This window comes from Brachycentrus maculatus, unplaced genomic scaffold (genome assembly GCF_059751285.1).
Source record: "Brachycentrus maculatus isolate JH-2025_06_01 unplaced genomic scaffold, ASM5975128v1 h1tg000603l, whole genome shotgun sequence".
Classification (NCBI taxonomy): Eukaryota; Metazoa; Arthropoda; class Insecta; order Trichoptera; family Brachycentridae; genus Brachycentrus; species Brachycentrus maculatus.
In genome coordinates, this window is record NW_028281342.1 from 245,001 (window position 1) to 260,919 (window position 15,919).

Sequence of the window (15,919 nt, forward strand, 5' to 3'; positions counted from 1 at the left end):
ATTTCCTTTCTGGATCCTGTATTACGTAAAAAGGTATGTTATATTGTGTGCAAGGCTAACCTAGAGCCAATATGCTTGCCTCCCGTGTCACGTGTTCAAGTGAACAAGATTGTATCTGATATTGAAATATGGCTGACAGGACATCTCACTACAAATCGGTTCCTTTCCTTGCACCGGATAAATCTGGGTATAGAGCCACCTCCACATAAATGCAAATTGTACGAGTATGCACTTTCAAGAGGGATAACCCAAAAGTCTTCATGTATTTTTTTTTACTTTTTGACTTATTTTTCTTCGAATGCTGCTCTGTTCCTGGGTGTTGGTGATGGTAAAACATTTAGACTCTTTTATTTGTATGTAATATGGGTCTCTGCTAAATAAAAGCTATCAAAATTTCCTGTTCATTGTTTTATATTTGACATTTAGCACCGAGTTAGTTTTGTTTCATTTTTCACTTTTTTGCTTTCTTATTCGTGTTTTAGTCTAGATTATTTTTAACTTTTGTTATGACTATGCTTTTTATTATATTTTCTTTATTTTAACTGTCTTTAACTCATCGCATTGTTTTTTTTATACCTTATTTACTTTGTTTTATTTTTTATTTGTTTAAGTACCTTGTTTACCTTAATCCTTAAAAAATAATGTAAATTACTCATTGGGAATATTATGTAGTTTTCTCTTTTGTGTGAAATATGTTTTTAAATAAATAAAATTGAAAATCCAATCACAGACTGTTGTGAACTAAATCATGGAACGTCATGAGATTGGTCTTTTTTGTGAGGTCAAGGGATCTTGCATCCTTTATGTCTCTGTTACCATATTAGGTCTATTGTGACCTCCCTCTGTATCACAGCTCACTCTCAAGACCTACATGTGTCATGTAACTCACGACCTGTCTTGGCGGTAGCAGCTTTATCTTCTCGTAGTCCATTAATGGTCCTCCAAGCGAGCGAGTGCGTCACAATTATAGAGAATGTGGATTGGTGTTTCGTTATCCTCCATACAAAATCTGCATACTTGGGAGTCATGTTATCTAATTTTCGTCATGTGTTTCCTCAGTCTGCAGTGTCCTGTCAAGGTCCTGGTTAGGATCCTTATTTGCTTTTTTCCAAGCTTTAGAGCTTCTGTGGTGAATTTCCGTGAGTACCCCGTGATCAGTTCCTTTGCGTGTTTCATCCCTGAGCTGTTGGACCAGATTTTTTTTTATTCTTGTCCATGGCCTAGTTTTTTAGACTAAACTTGAAAGTGCTGAGTGGCAGTCCGCATATGGGCTCAGGGTCTATTGGTGACCTCTCAGCACCAGTTCTTGCAAGTTTATCGGCAGCTTCGTTGCCCATGACACCACAATGCCCGGGTACACAACCCAAGTCTTACTGCTTTTTTCTCGCCCAGGCGGTTTAGAGCCTGTATGCATTCATAATATAATAATTTGTCATATTTGTATGATTTCTAAAATTTGAGTAGTGTAGTTGTTAATTGTGTGTAGAATCGTGAATGTTATGTGATCAATATAAATTGATAGTACGAAGAAATTTGTTTAAACTATAAAGTTTATTATTTTTAGTTTTACTTTATAAAAACCACTATTTTAAATACCGTACAGTGTTCGAATATTATGCAGAATTCATCAAAACACGTGTTACAATAGATAATTAGAAATATTAATATTTATCAAGCAAAACTTACATAAAAAGGTCAATATGACCACAAAGTAACTGCCGATTCAATTAATAATAAAAAATATACTTCGTGTCGTAATTTTATATAATAAGATATCAAGCAAATAGTTTTTCCACATATATTTTATTTGACCAGTGACCGGGTATCGTCGTAACCGACATCATCAGACTGGTGTCGAATCTGATGATGGCGGTTACGAACGAAACATGGTCACTGGTCAAATAAAATATATCTGGAAAAAACTAAATACATAGTTGTTATTTCATTTTTTATTTTCTATTTATTCTTTTACAATTCCTTATACAACACTTTATTTTAATTTTAACAATATTTTATTTTTTCTATAAACGCCTCACTAAACATAGCCGTCTATGAACGTCTTGTCACAAGAAGACGTTCATTTACATTATTTAAAAAAATACAAAAGAATAAATATATAAATCTTGATAATGCAAGCAATACAACACAATAATAATAAAACCCTTATCCGCACCCTAATGGTGCATAGGGCACTGTGTCATATAAACGCAGTGTTATCTTGATGTTACCAGTCCATGGTAATATTGAATAAATATTGTGCTGATACAACACAAAATAAAGTAAATTGATATCCAAAATTTAAAAAAAAATATTATATGAACGAAATACGTATTGCAACAATAACTGTTTGCTGTACCTATAATACAAAATACAGTTATACTGTTATACTAAAAAATGTCAGTACAAAACTTAAATTTTAGTTATGTTAATTTTTACTTTCAAACAACCCCTAACAACAACAAAAAGTAATTTATAATAATTTAAATATATTTTTGTAGTCATTTATAACTTTAAAAGTCGTTTTAAAAAAATAAGTCATTTATCAGTCCATAGATATTTTTTTAAAACAAGAAAAACTCTGGAGCAAACTTATTGAACGTTCATAGGATTTGTTGTAGTATGGCGTCGGGTGCAAAACACCGGCAAATTGATGTGACAGGGCGCAGTCTGGTGAAAATTCTTCCGAGGGAATTTATTTGGCAGTCTCCAAAGTGAAAAAAATATATAAAAATGAAGATATTTACGTCCTCCGTTCAATGTGTTCTCATATTCATAGCTCAAGTAATATATCAACTCCTGCCATATACTTTGCATGCGAAATAATGAAATGAGAGGCAGAAATATGGAGGATATTCCTGAAAATGCGGATTTAAAACGAGGTTGCGACTCATGTCGGGGTTAGGTACGTTTAGAGAAGTGCAACGTACATTGGAACAACGCAAATCAAATGACATTTTCCTTCGAGAATTCTTAAAAACTCGTGACATGATTCCTCAATAATGGAATCTTTTTTTTTACCTAGATCTAAGAATTGATCAAAAACATGGATAATTTTACGAATAGGTAAATAATTATAATATATTGTTATCACAACAAAGATGAAATGTGCATATTTAGAATAAAAAGGATTTTTGACCTGACAAAGGCTGGGTTAAGTCATTACATTATACACAGGTAACATTTTCCATACCATCCATGATTGACAACCATACTGTTCAAATATCGGAAGCTGTGTTTATCCTTTAATTGACCCTTACTTTCACATGTGAGTTATCGGCACTGTCTTTAGGTATGTTGATTAAGTTTTTAATTTTATTTTTTTAGTATAGATCTTCATAAAATAAAATTCACATTTTTTTACATACTAGGAGACATTAAAAACGTGTTTTTTAATTGTAACTTAACTTATATTTTAAGCAGTTATTATATTGAGTTTTTTTATGTGTTTTAATCTTTGTTCACAAATCTTGGTTTGTCCACTGAGGAGTTATTGAAAAATTGATTTCTCTACATAGATGGATTATAATACAAACATGCATATATATATATATATATATATATATATATATATATATATATATATATATATATATATATATATATATATATATATATATATATATATATATATATATATATATATATATATATATATATATATATATATATATATATATATATATATATATATATATATATATATATATATATATATATATATATATATATATATATATTTATATATTATATATATATATATATATATATATATATATATATATATATATATATATATATATATATATATATATATATATATATATATATATATATATATATATTTATATATTTATATATATATATATATATATATATATATATATATATATATATATATATATATATATATATATATATATATATATATATATATATATTATATATATATATATATATATGTATATATAAATATATATATCCATATATATATATATATATAAATATATATATCCATATATATATATATATATATATATCCATATATATATATATATATATATATATATATATTTATCTTCTTTCTGGCTCCAGATGTACTATATCTACGACGTTCCAATACGTGACAAAAAATAAATTAATTAAGAAGTGAAAAAAAGAGTTTTTTTTTCAAATAACACCAATAAAACTGACCTTGGCGAAAAACGTTATCGATTCGAAAATTTGGCTCCCAAAGTTTCAAACATAATTTTCTCATTAGGATCAAATATGATTTTATAAAATTAGCGGGCGATCCGTACGGCGAGAGGCGTCTACTCCTGAAGTCCGAGCACGTAGCGAGTTAGTCCGCCGTCATAAAATAGGGGAAAACTTCTGACAGATTGACAACTACAGAAAATGACGTATATTTTGAAAGCTGCCGCGGAATTATAAATGTGGACCACCTGGCTCAAACAGATCCCTTATTTCTCATCATTTTTTATAGTGTTTTGATATTTATTTGTTGTTATTTTTATTGAAATTTTCGTCAAAAAAACAATTAAATATTACTCTTTTTATATTGGTTTTACTAAGTAAATACCACTATTTCTTAAAATCTACTGTCACACGTTTTTTGATGCATTCCGCATCATTTTCAAACACCGTAATAATACTATTGGCTAACATGTGAAGCCACATGTACATGCTTCACATTATATTTTATGGATTAAAAAATATAAAAATTTTGTACTCAAGCGCTGAAACCAGAAACATTTAAAATAACAATACATTCTCTCGAACAAGATGTCATCCTGAAAGTCAAAATGGCCGATTGTTAAATTCGAATTTATTATGACTAATAATTTCACCGCTGATGCGACATTTCGTACGAGAATTTATGTATTGAAATATGGGCTTAAGTACCGTACACGTACAGACTGAAATTGCTCGTCATAACCTCAGGAAAATGGCGATCATTTATTAACGAAAACACGATTTTTAATATTTAAATTTTTAATATTTTTAAAGCACCATTACAATGGTTATTTTTTCAACAGTATGAAAATGTGCTTAGAGTTTAATGCACATTTAAAAAATGCTGGTAATTGGAGTTTCAGTTCTATAATCATGCCGTCTTTGCTATATATAGAATATACAGATCCTTGTTAAGATGGGTTTGGACATGTGGAACGAATGAATTAAAAGTGAATGGTAAAAACAATATGAGGAAAATGTAGTTGGAAATAGGAGCATTGAAGTGGACTTTTCCATGTTTTATTCTTAAACTATCATTTTAGAAATACATCAAAATTAGTTAATTTTTTATTTTAGCGGACTTTTCCATGTTTTATTCTTAAACTCTCATTTTAGAAAAACTTCAAAATTTGTTTATTCTTGATTTTTTGTTTTCTTTGTTTCATACTTTAACACTCTATTTAAAAATACATCAAAATAAGTTTATTTTCGATTTAGGTAAAATATACCATGTTTTATTCTTAAGCACTCATTTTTGAATTATATAAAAAAATATGTGGACTTATCTTTTTTTGAGTCTTAAACTATCATTTTAGAAATATATAAGTATATTAAAATTACAAAATTCTCAATTTTAGCGGATTTCTCCATGTTTTATTTTTAAACTCTCATTTCAGGAATATATAATTTTTCCATGTTTTATTCTCAGACCCTCATTCAAGAAATATATCAAAATGAGTTAAATCTCGATTTAAGTGGATTTTTCTAAGTTGTATTATTTAACTCTTATTTAAGAAATATATAAAAATTAGTTTATTTTCAATTTTTGTGGATTTTTACATGTTTTATTCTCAGACTTTCATTCAAGAAATATATCAAAACGAGTTAAATCTCGATTTAAGTGGATTTTTCTATGTTGTATTATTTAATTCTTATTTAAGAAATATAAAAAAAATTGTTTATTTTCAATTTATGTGGATTTATCTATGTTTTATTCTTAAGCTCTTATTTTAGAAATACATAAAAATGAATAAATTCTCGATTTTTCCATTTTAAAACCCTCATTTCAGACAAAACACAATAATTCACTTTGAAGCAAGTAGTAATTAGTTTTGCGAAGACAACTACAGTCGTCCAGTTGTCGAATGTTTTATTTCAAAAACAAGGCTCGCGTTAATTCTCGGGTACGGTCCCGCATTCGTATCCTTTTTTGTCAATGTACCGCAAAAAGGTCTATCGAATTAGGTAGAATAAACGAAAGAAAAACAAACGGAAAATTTTCGGCAGCAAATTCAATTGTCTCGAATGATCGGACGCCCGGTTCACGGCGGATTGGCCATTTCGCTAATGAACCAATCCTATGATGGCACGTGCGTGTAGACTTTTAAAGATTATTCCGCTAACGAAATTCGGCACCTGGCCTGAATAGAGAAACAGTTTGAGAAACACACGGAAACACGAGATTCCCTAATTCCGAATTGATTTTGGAGAGCAAACGCTTCGTACTCGTATACAAGTTACTTTCAATGGATTATTAGTGTGAGGAGAATGTAACCATCCAGACTCCTCCGCATCGCACTGTACGGCCAACCCGATGGTAGACGACTCTCGGGCAGACCACCAAAGAGATGGGTCGATAGCTGGGAATCGACATCGCAGGAGGCTAATCCTTCTTAAAAATAAGCCATGGCCTACAACAAGATGAAGAAGAAGAAGAAGAATTTTTGGTGGATTTTATACAGCAAAGTCTCGATTATCCGACCTTCCGAATTTTCCGACCTTCAGGGGTAATGGCTCTATTCTTTACCCGACTGCACGCATTATATGTACCTACTGTAAAACATGTTTTATTACAACATTTTGAGTGTGTCCAAATACTTGTTCACAAAATCTGGATTATCTCCAATTACAGGAGTTATTTTCATATTATTTTTTGACATCTCATCAAAGATGAAGAAGAATATGGATATTCCATATATGGATATTCCATATTCTTCTTCATCTTTGATGAGATGTCAAAAAATAATATGAAAATAACTCCTGTAATTGGAGATAATCCAGATTTTGTGAACAAGTATTTGGACACACTCAAAATGTTGTAAATAAATTATCTGGTCAAATTATAAGCTTAATAATAAAAATGAAAATGGTATTTTCTGGCGTTTCTCATGTGTGTGATTATAATCCAGGATTCGGATCTCACATACTAATATAAGAGTTTCTGCTTAATAAAAAGCTTCTTTACATCTCACCAATAGATGTCTCTAGTGAAGTTCTAGTGATTCATGAACAAGGTTTCTAAATTGGTTCATATATATAGAACTTCCAAGAATTTGAGTAGTGTGGTTGTCAATAATGGGTAGAATTGGTGAATGTTACACGTGTGTAAAGTGATCACTTAAACCAGCCTATGACGGTCGTAAGCCCCGTAAATGCCCAGACTTCCATATTCTTCTTCATCTTTGATGAGATGTCAAAAAATAACATGTTTTATTAGTTTGCCGTAAGTGCATTTTGATGTTTTAGCTCTTTACATTTGCAATTTCAAAGTTTTCAATATGCAAATAAAATCAACACATTTTTAATGTCGTTTTTTTAATTTTTATCATTTTCCGTGCTATCCGAATTTTTCGCTTATCCGACCTTGCCGCGGTTGGTTTAGGTCGGATAATCGAGTCTCTACTATACAAAATTTCGAGTGTCTCCAAATGCTTGTTCACAAATCTGGATTATCTCCAATTAAAGGAGTTATATGTGAGTTTGGGCATTTGCGGGGCTTACAACCATCTGGTTTAAGTGATTACTTTACACACGTGTAACATTCACCAATTCTACCCAAGATTAACAACCACACTTGTCTAATTCTTGGAAGTTCATAAGCCCCGTAAAAGCCCAGACATTCATATTTTACTTCATCTATATTCAAATGTTAAAAGAATAATATTGAATAGTATTTTGAGATGCCATTTTATAGTACGATTTTTTTCACTTTTTCATCCGATTTAAAAATACGCAGAGTATTGGATACACTTTGCAAATTTGAACATCACAAGGAATTCGCCTCTTGAGAATATGGAATCCAAATTCTTTTCAACTTTCAATCGGCCCTTAAAAGGAGTGTCGCGGGCGACATCGGCTCTTCAAGGGGCCTTTCTAGGACCTCCCCGGGCGGTGGAGGACCTTCTTGGGGCCGTCAAGGGCCTTCGATTCCTTTCAGATGGGCACGCTCAGAGTTCTTGGTACCTTACATAACCCCTCCAGTGACGAGTCACCCCTATAAACCGCTAACGAGAAGAATTTGTAGGGGATGAAACTGATTCAGAATGTTGCATTGTAAAATTAAATTAATATATATTTTTTAATAAATATATGTATATATATATATATATATATATATATATATATATATATATATATATATATATATATATATATTTATATATATATATATATATATATATATATATATATATATATATATATATATATATATATTTACATATAAATATATATATATATACATATATATATATATATATATATATATATATATATATATATATATATATATATATATATATATATATATATATATATATATATATATATATATATATATATATATATATATATATATATATATATATATATATATATATATATATATATATTTATATATATATATATACATATATATATATATATATATATATATATATATATATATATTTATATATAAATTTATATATATATATATATATATATATATATATATATATATATATATATATATATATATATATATATATATTTATATCACTTTTTAACGATAAAATGCCTAAATATTTAAGTAAGGAGATAAAAAAAAATATGTATGATGTAGATTAATTGTAAATAATAGTTTGTATTAAATTCAATAAAAACTAACGGAAGAAATAAAATAAAAGAAATCTTCAGGGATAGATAGATATGTACGTATCCATCCCTTTGATTCTTTTTTCCAGGCGATTTCGATAAGCACCTTGTCATCTTCAGAGATGGATATGTACATATCCAGTATTTACAACATTTTGAGTGTGTCCAAATACTTGTTCACAAAATCTGGATTATCTCCAATTACAGGAGTTATTTTCATATTATTTCATATTATTTTTTAACATCTCATCAAAGATGAAGAAAAATATGGAAGTCTGGGCATTTACGGGGCTGACGAGCGTCATAGGCTGGTTTAAGTGATCACTTTACACACGTGTAACATTCACTTTACACAGTGTAACATTCACCAATTCTAGTGAAGTTCGAGAGATTCAAGAACAAGGTTTCTAAATTGGTTCATATATATAGAACTTCCAAGAATTTGAGTAGTGTGGTTGTCAATAATGGGTAGAATTGGTAAAGTGATCACTCAAACCAGCCTATGGCGGTCGTCAGCCCCGTAAATGCCCAGAGTTCCATATTCTTCTTTCATCTTGATGAGATGTTTAAAAATAATATAAAAACAAAGGTGGTTTAAACAAAGTTTGAATTTTATCTTACAAAATTTATAAAACATACAACAAAGTATCAGCAAGAAAACAGAAAATCACTTAAACCAGATAATGACAATGCCTAAAAGTTCATATTTACACATCAATAACATTCATTCCTGTTAATAAATAAATTTCATACGACGTATAAGATAAAAATTATAAAAATTATAAAACTTTGCTCAATATAATGTTATAACATCGTTTATACATTTGTTTAATTCAAAAACTGTTCAACGCAGCTTATCACCCATTTCAGAACAATATATTTTCGAATCCAGCCCGGATATAGTGTGTACATTGAACAATACCAATATTTGGGTATATCCGGGAATGGATGTATCCGACTTTTGATCGTACTATTGTAATCCGTGGCTGGAATTTAATTTTGTAAAATATAATAAACATGGTTTTGTTATTTCAGCCGATGAGGAAACTGAGCATAGATCAAACTAAGGAAGGATTCTTCCATAACAAAGGAATTTCTCAAAGGATATGTGATTTCTAGAGGTATAGTGAGATATGAATCTCTGTTGGCACTTGGTTGAGAAAAATAATATAAATTAAATAAACATTCACATCTCAACAAAGATGATGAAAAATATGGAAGTGTAGATATTAACAGGACTTACCATCCGTCATAGGCTGGTTTAAGTGATCTCTTTATACACGTGTAACATTCACCATTCTGCCTTTAATTGACAACCACACTATTCAAATTCGGCATGTTTTTAAAAAAATTATATATATTTATATATATATATATATATATATATATATATATATATATATATATATATATATATATATATATATATATATATATATATATATATATATATATATATATATATATATATATATATATATATATATATATATATATATATATATATATATATATATATATATATATATATATATATATATATATATATATATATATATATATATATATATATATATATATATATATATATATATATATATATATATATATATATATATATATATATATATATATATATATATATATATATTATTCATATATATATTCATATCATATGGTATTCTTCACACGACGCTTTATTTATGAATTCGCGGCAGTATCGTTGGTTGAGTTGAGTAAGCTTTTTACTAAGCAGAAACCCTTATAGAAATGTATGTAAGATTCTTCCAAATTTTTTACATACTGGAAGACACCTGACAACGTGATTTTCATTTTTTATTCAACTTGTAATTTGACCAGTTATTTTATTAACAACATTTTGAGTGTGTCCAAAAATATGGATTAACAGCGGGGCATCGACATCGCAGGAGGCTAATCTCTCTTAAAAACAGGGTTACACCAAGAAGAAAAGATAATATTTCAATCCTCTATCGAAGAAGTAAAAGCAGGACTGATTTATTTTCCATCATATAATTAACGATTCAGTCATCTCCGAGTTTCCTGATGCTGAGAATGTGGGCAGGTGTCACAAGTTTAATAAACAAATAAGAATAATAAAAAAAAAATCAAAGTCAGTTTTTGATAACCCTGTTTATGCAATCCATATTTGAATACCTATGCTGGTAGATCTTTGTATTCTTGAAAAGTTATATCCTTCATCTTTTATGTGAAATGAAGAAACGCTCTTTGAAATGCGGAAACACAAAATTACTTAAGGTCTGCCAGGACTAAATAATGAAGCACCCAAGTTTACCAATAGTCAATTTTAAAGCTCATTATTTATATAATAGAAACATTTTACATTTTTTTTTTTTCTGAAAAATTATGAAATAATAATATTGTTACTTCCAAAAACTTGACTGGCTGGTGTTTGTTTCTAAATGTTGTTACAAAATAATAATTTATATTTGATTCACATTTCTTTCCAATTAAACCTATATGGAGTAATATTTCAACAATACCTTTTCTTCAAAATGCAAAATAAACACCTTCTGCCCTGTAGCGTGTAAATATTATGTTAAAAATATGCCGCTTTTGCTGGGATATAGTTCATTTTCTGGGCTTTCCGAAATCATACAAAACTGAAAATTGTCGATTTTTATATATGACGTTGTTGAAAGGAGCGAGCGAATGTCCATCCGCAGTTAAGTATTACGCTCGCCCTTAAACGATTTTCTATCAATTGATAAAATTTGTGATTTAATTCTCGATAAAAGGACGGTATTTATGATCGGCGAGGATTTTAAATTAGTGAAATATCATCATCGATATGGTAATGTCCTTTGAACGTGGTACTGCTGAACGCGCCTAATGCGAAATCAATACAAAAATATACTTCACGCGACATATTTTGGCGTTTCATCTTTTTTTAAAGTTGCGAAAGTTATGACCAAAAATTATAAGTTGGAACAATTTTACAACATTTTGAGTGTGTCCAAATACTTGTTCACAAAATCTGGATTATCTCCAAATCTGGAGATAATCCAGATTTTGTGAACAAGTATTTGGACACACTCAAAATGTTGTAAATAAATTATCTGGTCAAATTATAAGCTTAATAATAAAAATGAAAATGGTATTTTCTGGCGTTTCTCATGTGTGTGATTATAATCCGGGATTCGGATCTCACATACTAATATAAGTGTTTCTGCTTAATAAAAAGCTTCTTTACATCTCACCAATAGATGTCTCTAGTGAAGTTTTAGTGATTCATGAACAAGGTTTCTAAATTGGTTCATATATACTTAGAACTTCCAAGAATTTGAGTAGTGTGGTTGTCAATAATGGGTAGAATTGGTGAATGTTACACGTGTGTAAAGTGATCACTTAAACCAGCCTATGACGGTCGTAAGCCCCGTAAATACCCAGACTTCCATATTCTTCTTCATCTTTGATGAGATGTCAAAAAAAAAATAATAATAATAATAATATGGAACAATTTTTTTAAATGAGTAAATATACCAAATACAAAGTATTAGTTACATAAATAAAATAAAATTGTATTCTTATTTCAAAACATTTTTTTTTCAAATTCATTAATTTCAAAACATTTTTTTTTCAAATTCATTAAAAAATAACGAATTGATATACTCGTAAGTATATCAGTAAGGTCCCGTACAAAAAAAAACAGATTTGTTAACAATGATTTCGACACTCCCAAATGTTACTAAATATCACATTTTGTTTATTTATTTTTTTACAAAAATGTTAACAAAATTAGTATATAACCACTCACCGAGATTTTTACGTCTACCGGTTTCGAGACGTACCCGTCTCTTCGTCAGGACAATCACTAACACAGCATGCAAACAATACTACCCTTCACCACCATAGCACCATGAATATATACTAATTTTATTAACATTTTTGTAAAAAAATAAATAAGTAAAAATGACTAACCACAAAGTAAATGCTTTAAATATTAATAATATTGAGAATATCACATTTTGTGTTTACCCGCCCTACACGTACTAACGTACGTGATACGCGCGGTTTTTCTTCACCATTCCGCGCTAACCCGTATGACCTACGCGCACGAGAAAAGATATCTGTTCCAAAAATATTTCATGCGTACCGGATACACTGACAAATTTTCGTCAGGTTTCATGCCTGACAATATTTTGTGGTAACAAACGTTGTGATTTTTTTGCTTGTTTATAAAAAATATGCCTGAAAATAACCCGAAGGTAGAGGGTGGTTAATACACAATTTGTACCTACCTGTATTGTGTTAAATTGTTTTATCCATTGTCTTTGTAATTTGAAATATTGTTTACAAACATAATTTTCTAATTGAGAAATAGCGGTTGTTTTGATATTTTTACTACCAACATAATTAAATTCTTTCTTTGTTGTAAATACATTTTTATCATTTTTTTCAAATATATAAAGAATAAACCATACAGGAATACTGCTCCACCAAATTTTCATAAGCTTTCAATACCAAATAATTATCCCTTATTCCAGAAACTATCTTCCTTATAAGAATATTATTCTTACATCAATTTATAGACTTGGTCCTTCTCGATAATTTTTCTTATTCATTCCCATAAATTGCTATTAATACGTTATCTTCATTCTTCTTTCATCAAGTATTCAATCATACTTAGGAAAGATTACCTAATTAATTTCTTATCGCACTTTCAAAATAAACGAATAAATAAAATACCTCCATGTTTCTGATTTTGTTACATATTTGTTTAAACACGTATATACAGGAAAAAATAAATAAATAAAAAATAGACACTTCTTCTAGCAATATCAACATCAAACTAACAAAACAGGTACAACATTTATGTCGCAGTCGAACAAAAAATCGTTGCCAAGATATGTGGATCGAACTTTGAAAGAGGCGGTCACCCACAAACCGTTCATTTTATTTCATTTTTTTATTGTATGTACGAGTATGTATCGCGGGCGGCACTAATGCGCCCCTCGTTTATGGGAATAAACGATAATATTCCTTTTATATATTTCTTTATGTGCATACAAAATATAGGATAAATATATCGCTCCAAATATAACCAGCCTTTGGAAAGGACACTTTTATTTTTCATTAGGCATATGAATCTATGTAATTAATAATAATGTAAATGTTCTATAGTTTAAAATCTTATATCTGCTAATATCATTTTATTGATTCGGCTATCACTTTGTGTAAAGGCAAGATATTTGATAGCCTTAAACTTAATTTTATCAAAATTGTTATTTTTTCTTCTGAAAACGCCGTTTTTGCATTAAAAAAAAATAAGTTTTTATTCGAAATAAATATACGATATTGCAAAATAACGAGTTATTGAAATATGAAGTGTTAAAAAATAAATCAAAATAAATACCGTATTTTCAAAAACGGTGATTGAATATGACGCGAAATGGATCGAAACAGGTTATTCACAGGTAAAACATTCTTAAATCATAATTAAAATGTGACTTTGTAATGTAATCACTATAAATATTTTATTATGCTATAATTACTATTAATATATTATAATAATTTATTATAATTATTTATAATGATTATAATATTTTATTATAATCACTATAAATAATTATCAAGACTGATAAATACTTGATAAAGAAGCGATAAGGTTCAAAACCGGTAACATTATGATTAAGTTATTATAAAATAATTATAGTGATTTTAAAACAAATTTACATTTTAATTATAGAATGGAAAATCACAAAGTTAGTGCTTTAAATATAAATTATATTCTTTTAAATTAATTTATCGATTTCTTTCTATATCCTATATAAATAAAATATGTAGGGCATGTATGACTAGATGTATGGATGTGAAGGAGGCGAGGAGTGTATGTCAGGACAGAAGAGTGTGGCGTTCCATCCTCTCTGCCTACCCCTGCGGGGAAACGGCGTGATGGTAGTAGTAGTAGTAGTAGTAAATAAAATATTCAATCACAACATTTTTGGGTGTGTCTAAATCCTTGTTAACAAATATGGATTTCTCGACTCAGGAGGCATTTTTACATCTTTTTTTTTTTTTTTTTTGAATTACCTAACGTCCAAGTGACTCTGAAATCTAGCTACGGCTTATGCAACACCGTTTATCATGTCCCTACTCAGGCTTCAACTTTAAAAGTTTCATAGCCTATGCCTACTTGTGAGTGGATTTACTCTTTATGTTTAAAGTTACTATAATTTCATGTAATTCATGAGTGAAAATTCTAGGCAAAAACACTCGCGTTTTTTTTACATCTCAACCATATTCTTCTTTATCAATGTTGAGATTTCAAACATGATGTAAAAAATAACTCATAATTGGAGAAAATCCATATTTGTGATCAAGTATTTGGACACTTTCAAAATGTTTTAAGTAAAAATGATCAACCACAAAGTAAATGCTTTAAGCTTTTGCACAATTATCTTGTGAACATTGTGATCAAAAGATTCGTTTTGAATTAAATTATTCATTATTGTTTTGATGCCTAAAATTCTTCCTCTTCATTTCCGGTTCAGGGCGGAAGACTTCTCATTTCGACCACTGACGGCTAGTTAATCCATTTGATCCCAAAATCCAACCCCTATGATCTTTTGCACCACATTTGCAATTATTAAAAACAGCCCTCCCTCTAAACGTAACCAGTTAGCATTTACCACATCCGAAAGGGTAGATACCTATTTAATAATATATATGTACAAACAAACATTCCAATTAAAATTTAGCTGTTTTCCCAGATTACTTTAGGGTGAATTTAAGGGGAACAAAAATTAGTAATTTAGGTTTTTCAAGATCATTCTCGCCCTTTCTTTACTATGTGGGAATTAAATTTTGTGTAACTTAAAAGAGACGAAGAAATTCCAGAGGGAAAGGATTGTGTAAGTTTCAGGATTTTGTGATTTGTTACAAGCTACTTTCAGTGATCACTTTATGTAATTAATTTTATCTGTGCAAAAATATGGTTTCAGACACAAGTGTCGTAAAATATTCTAAAAACTATAAAAACTATTATTTTCATCATTCCTACCTATCCTTA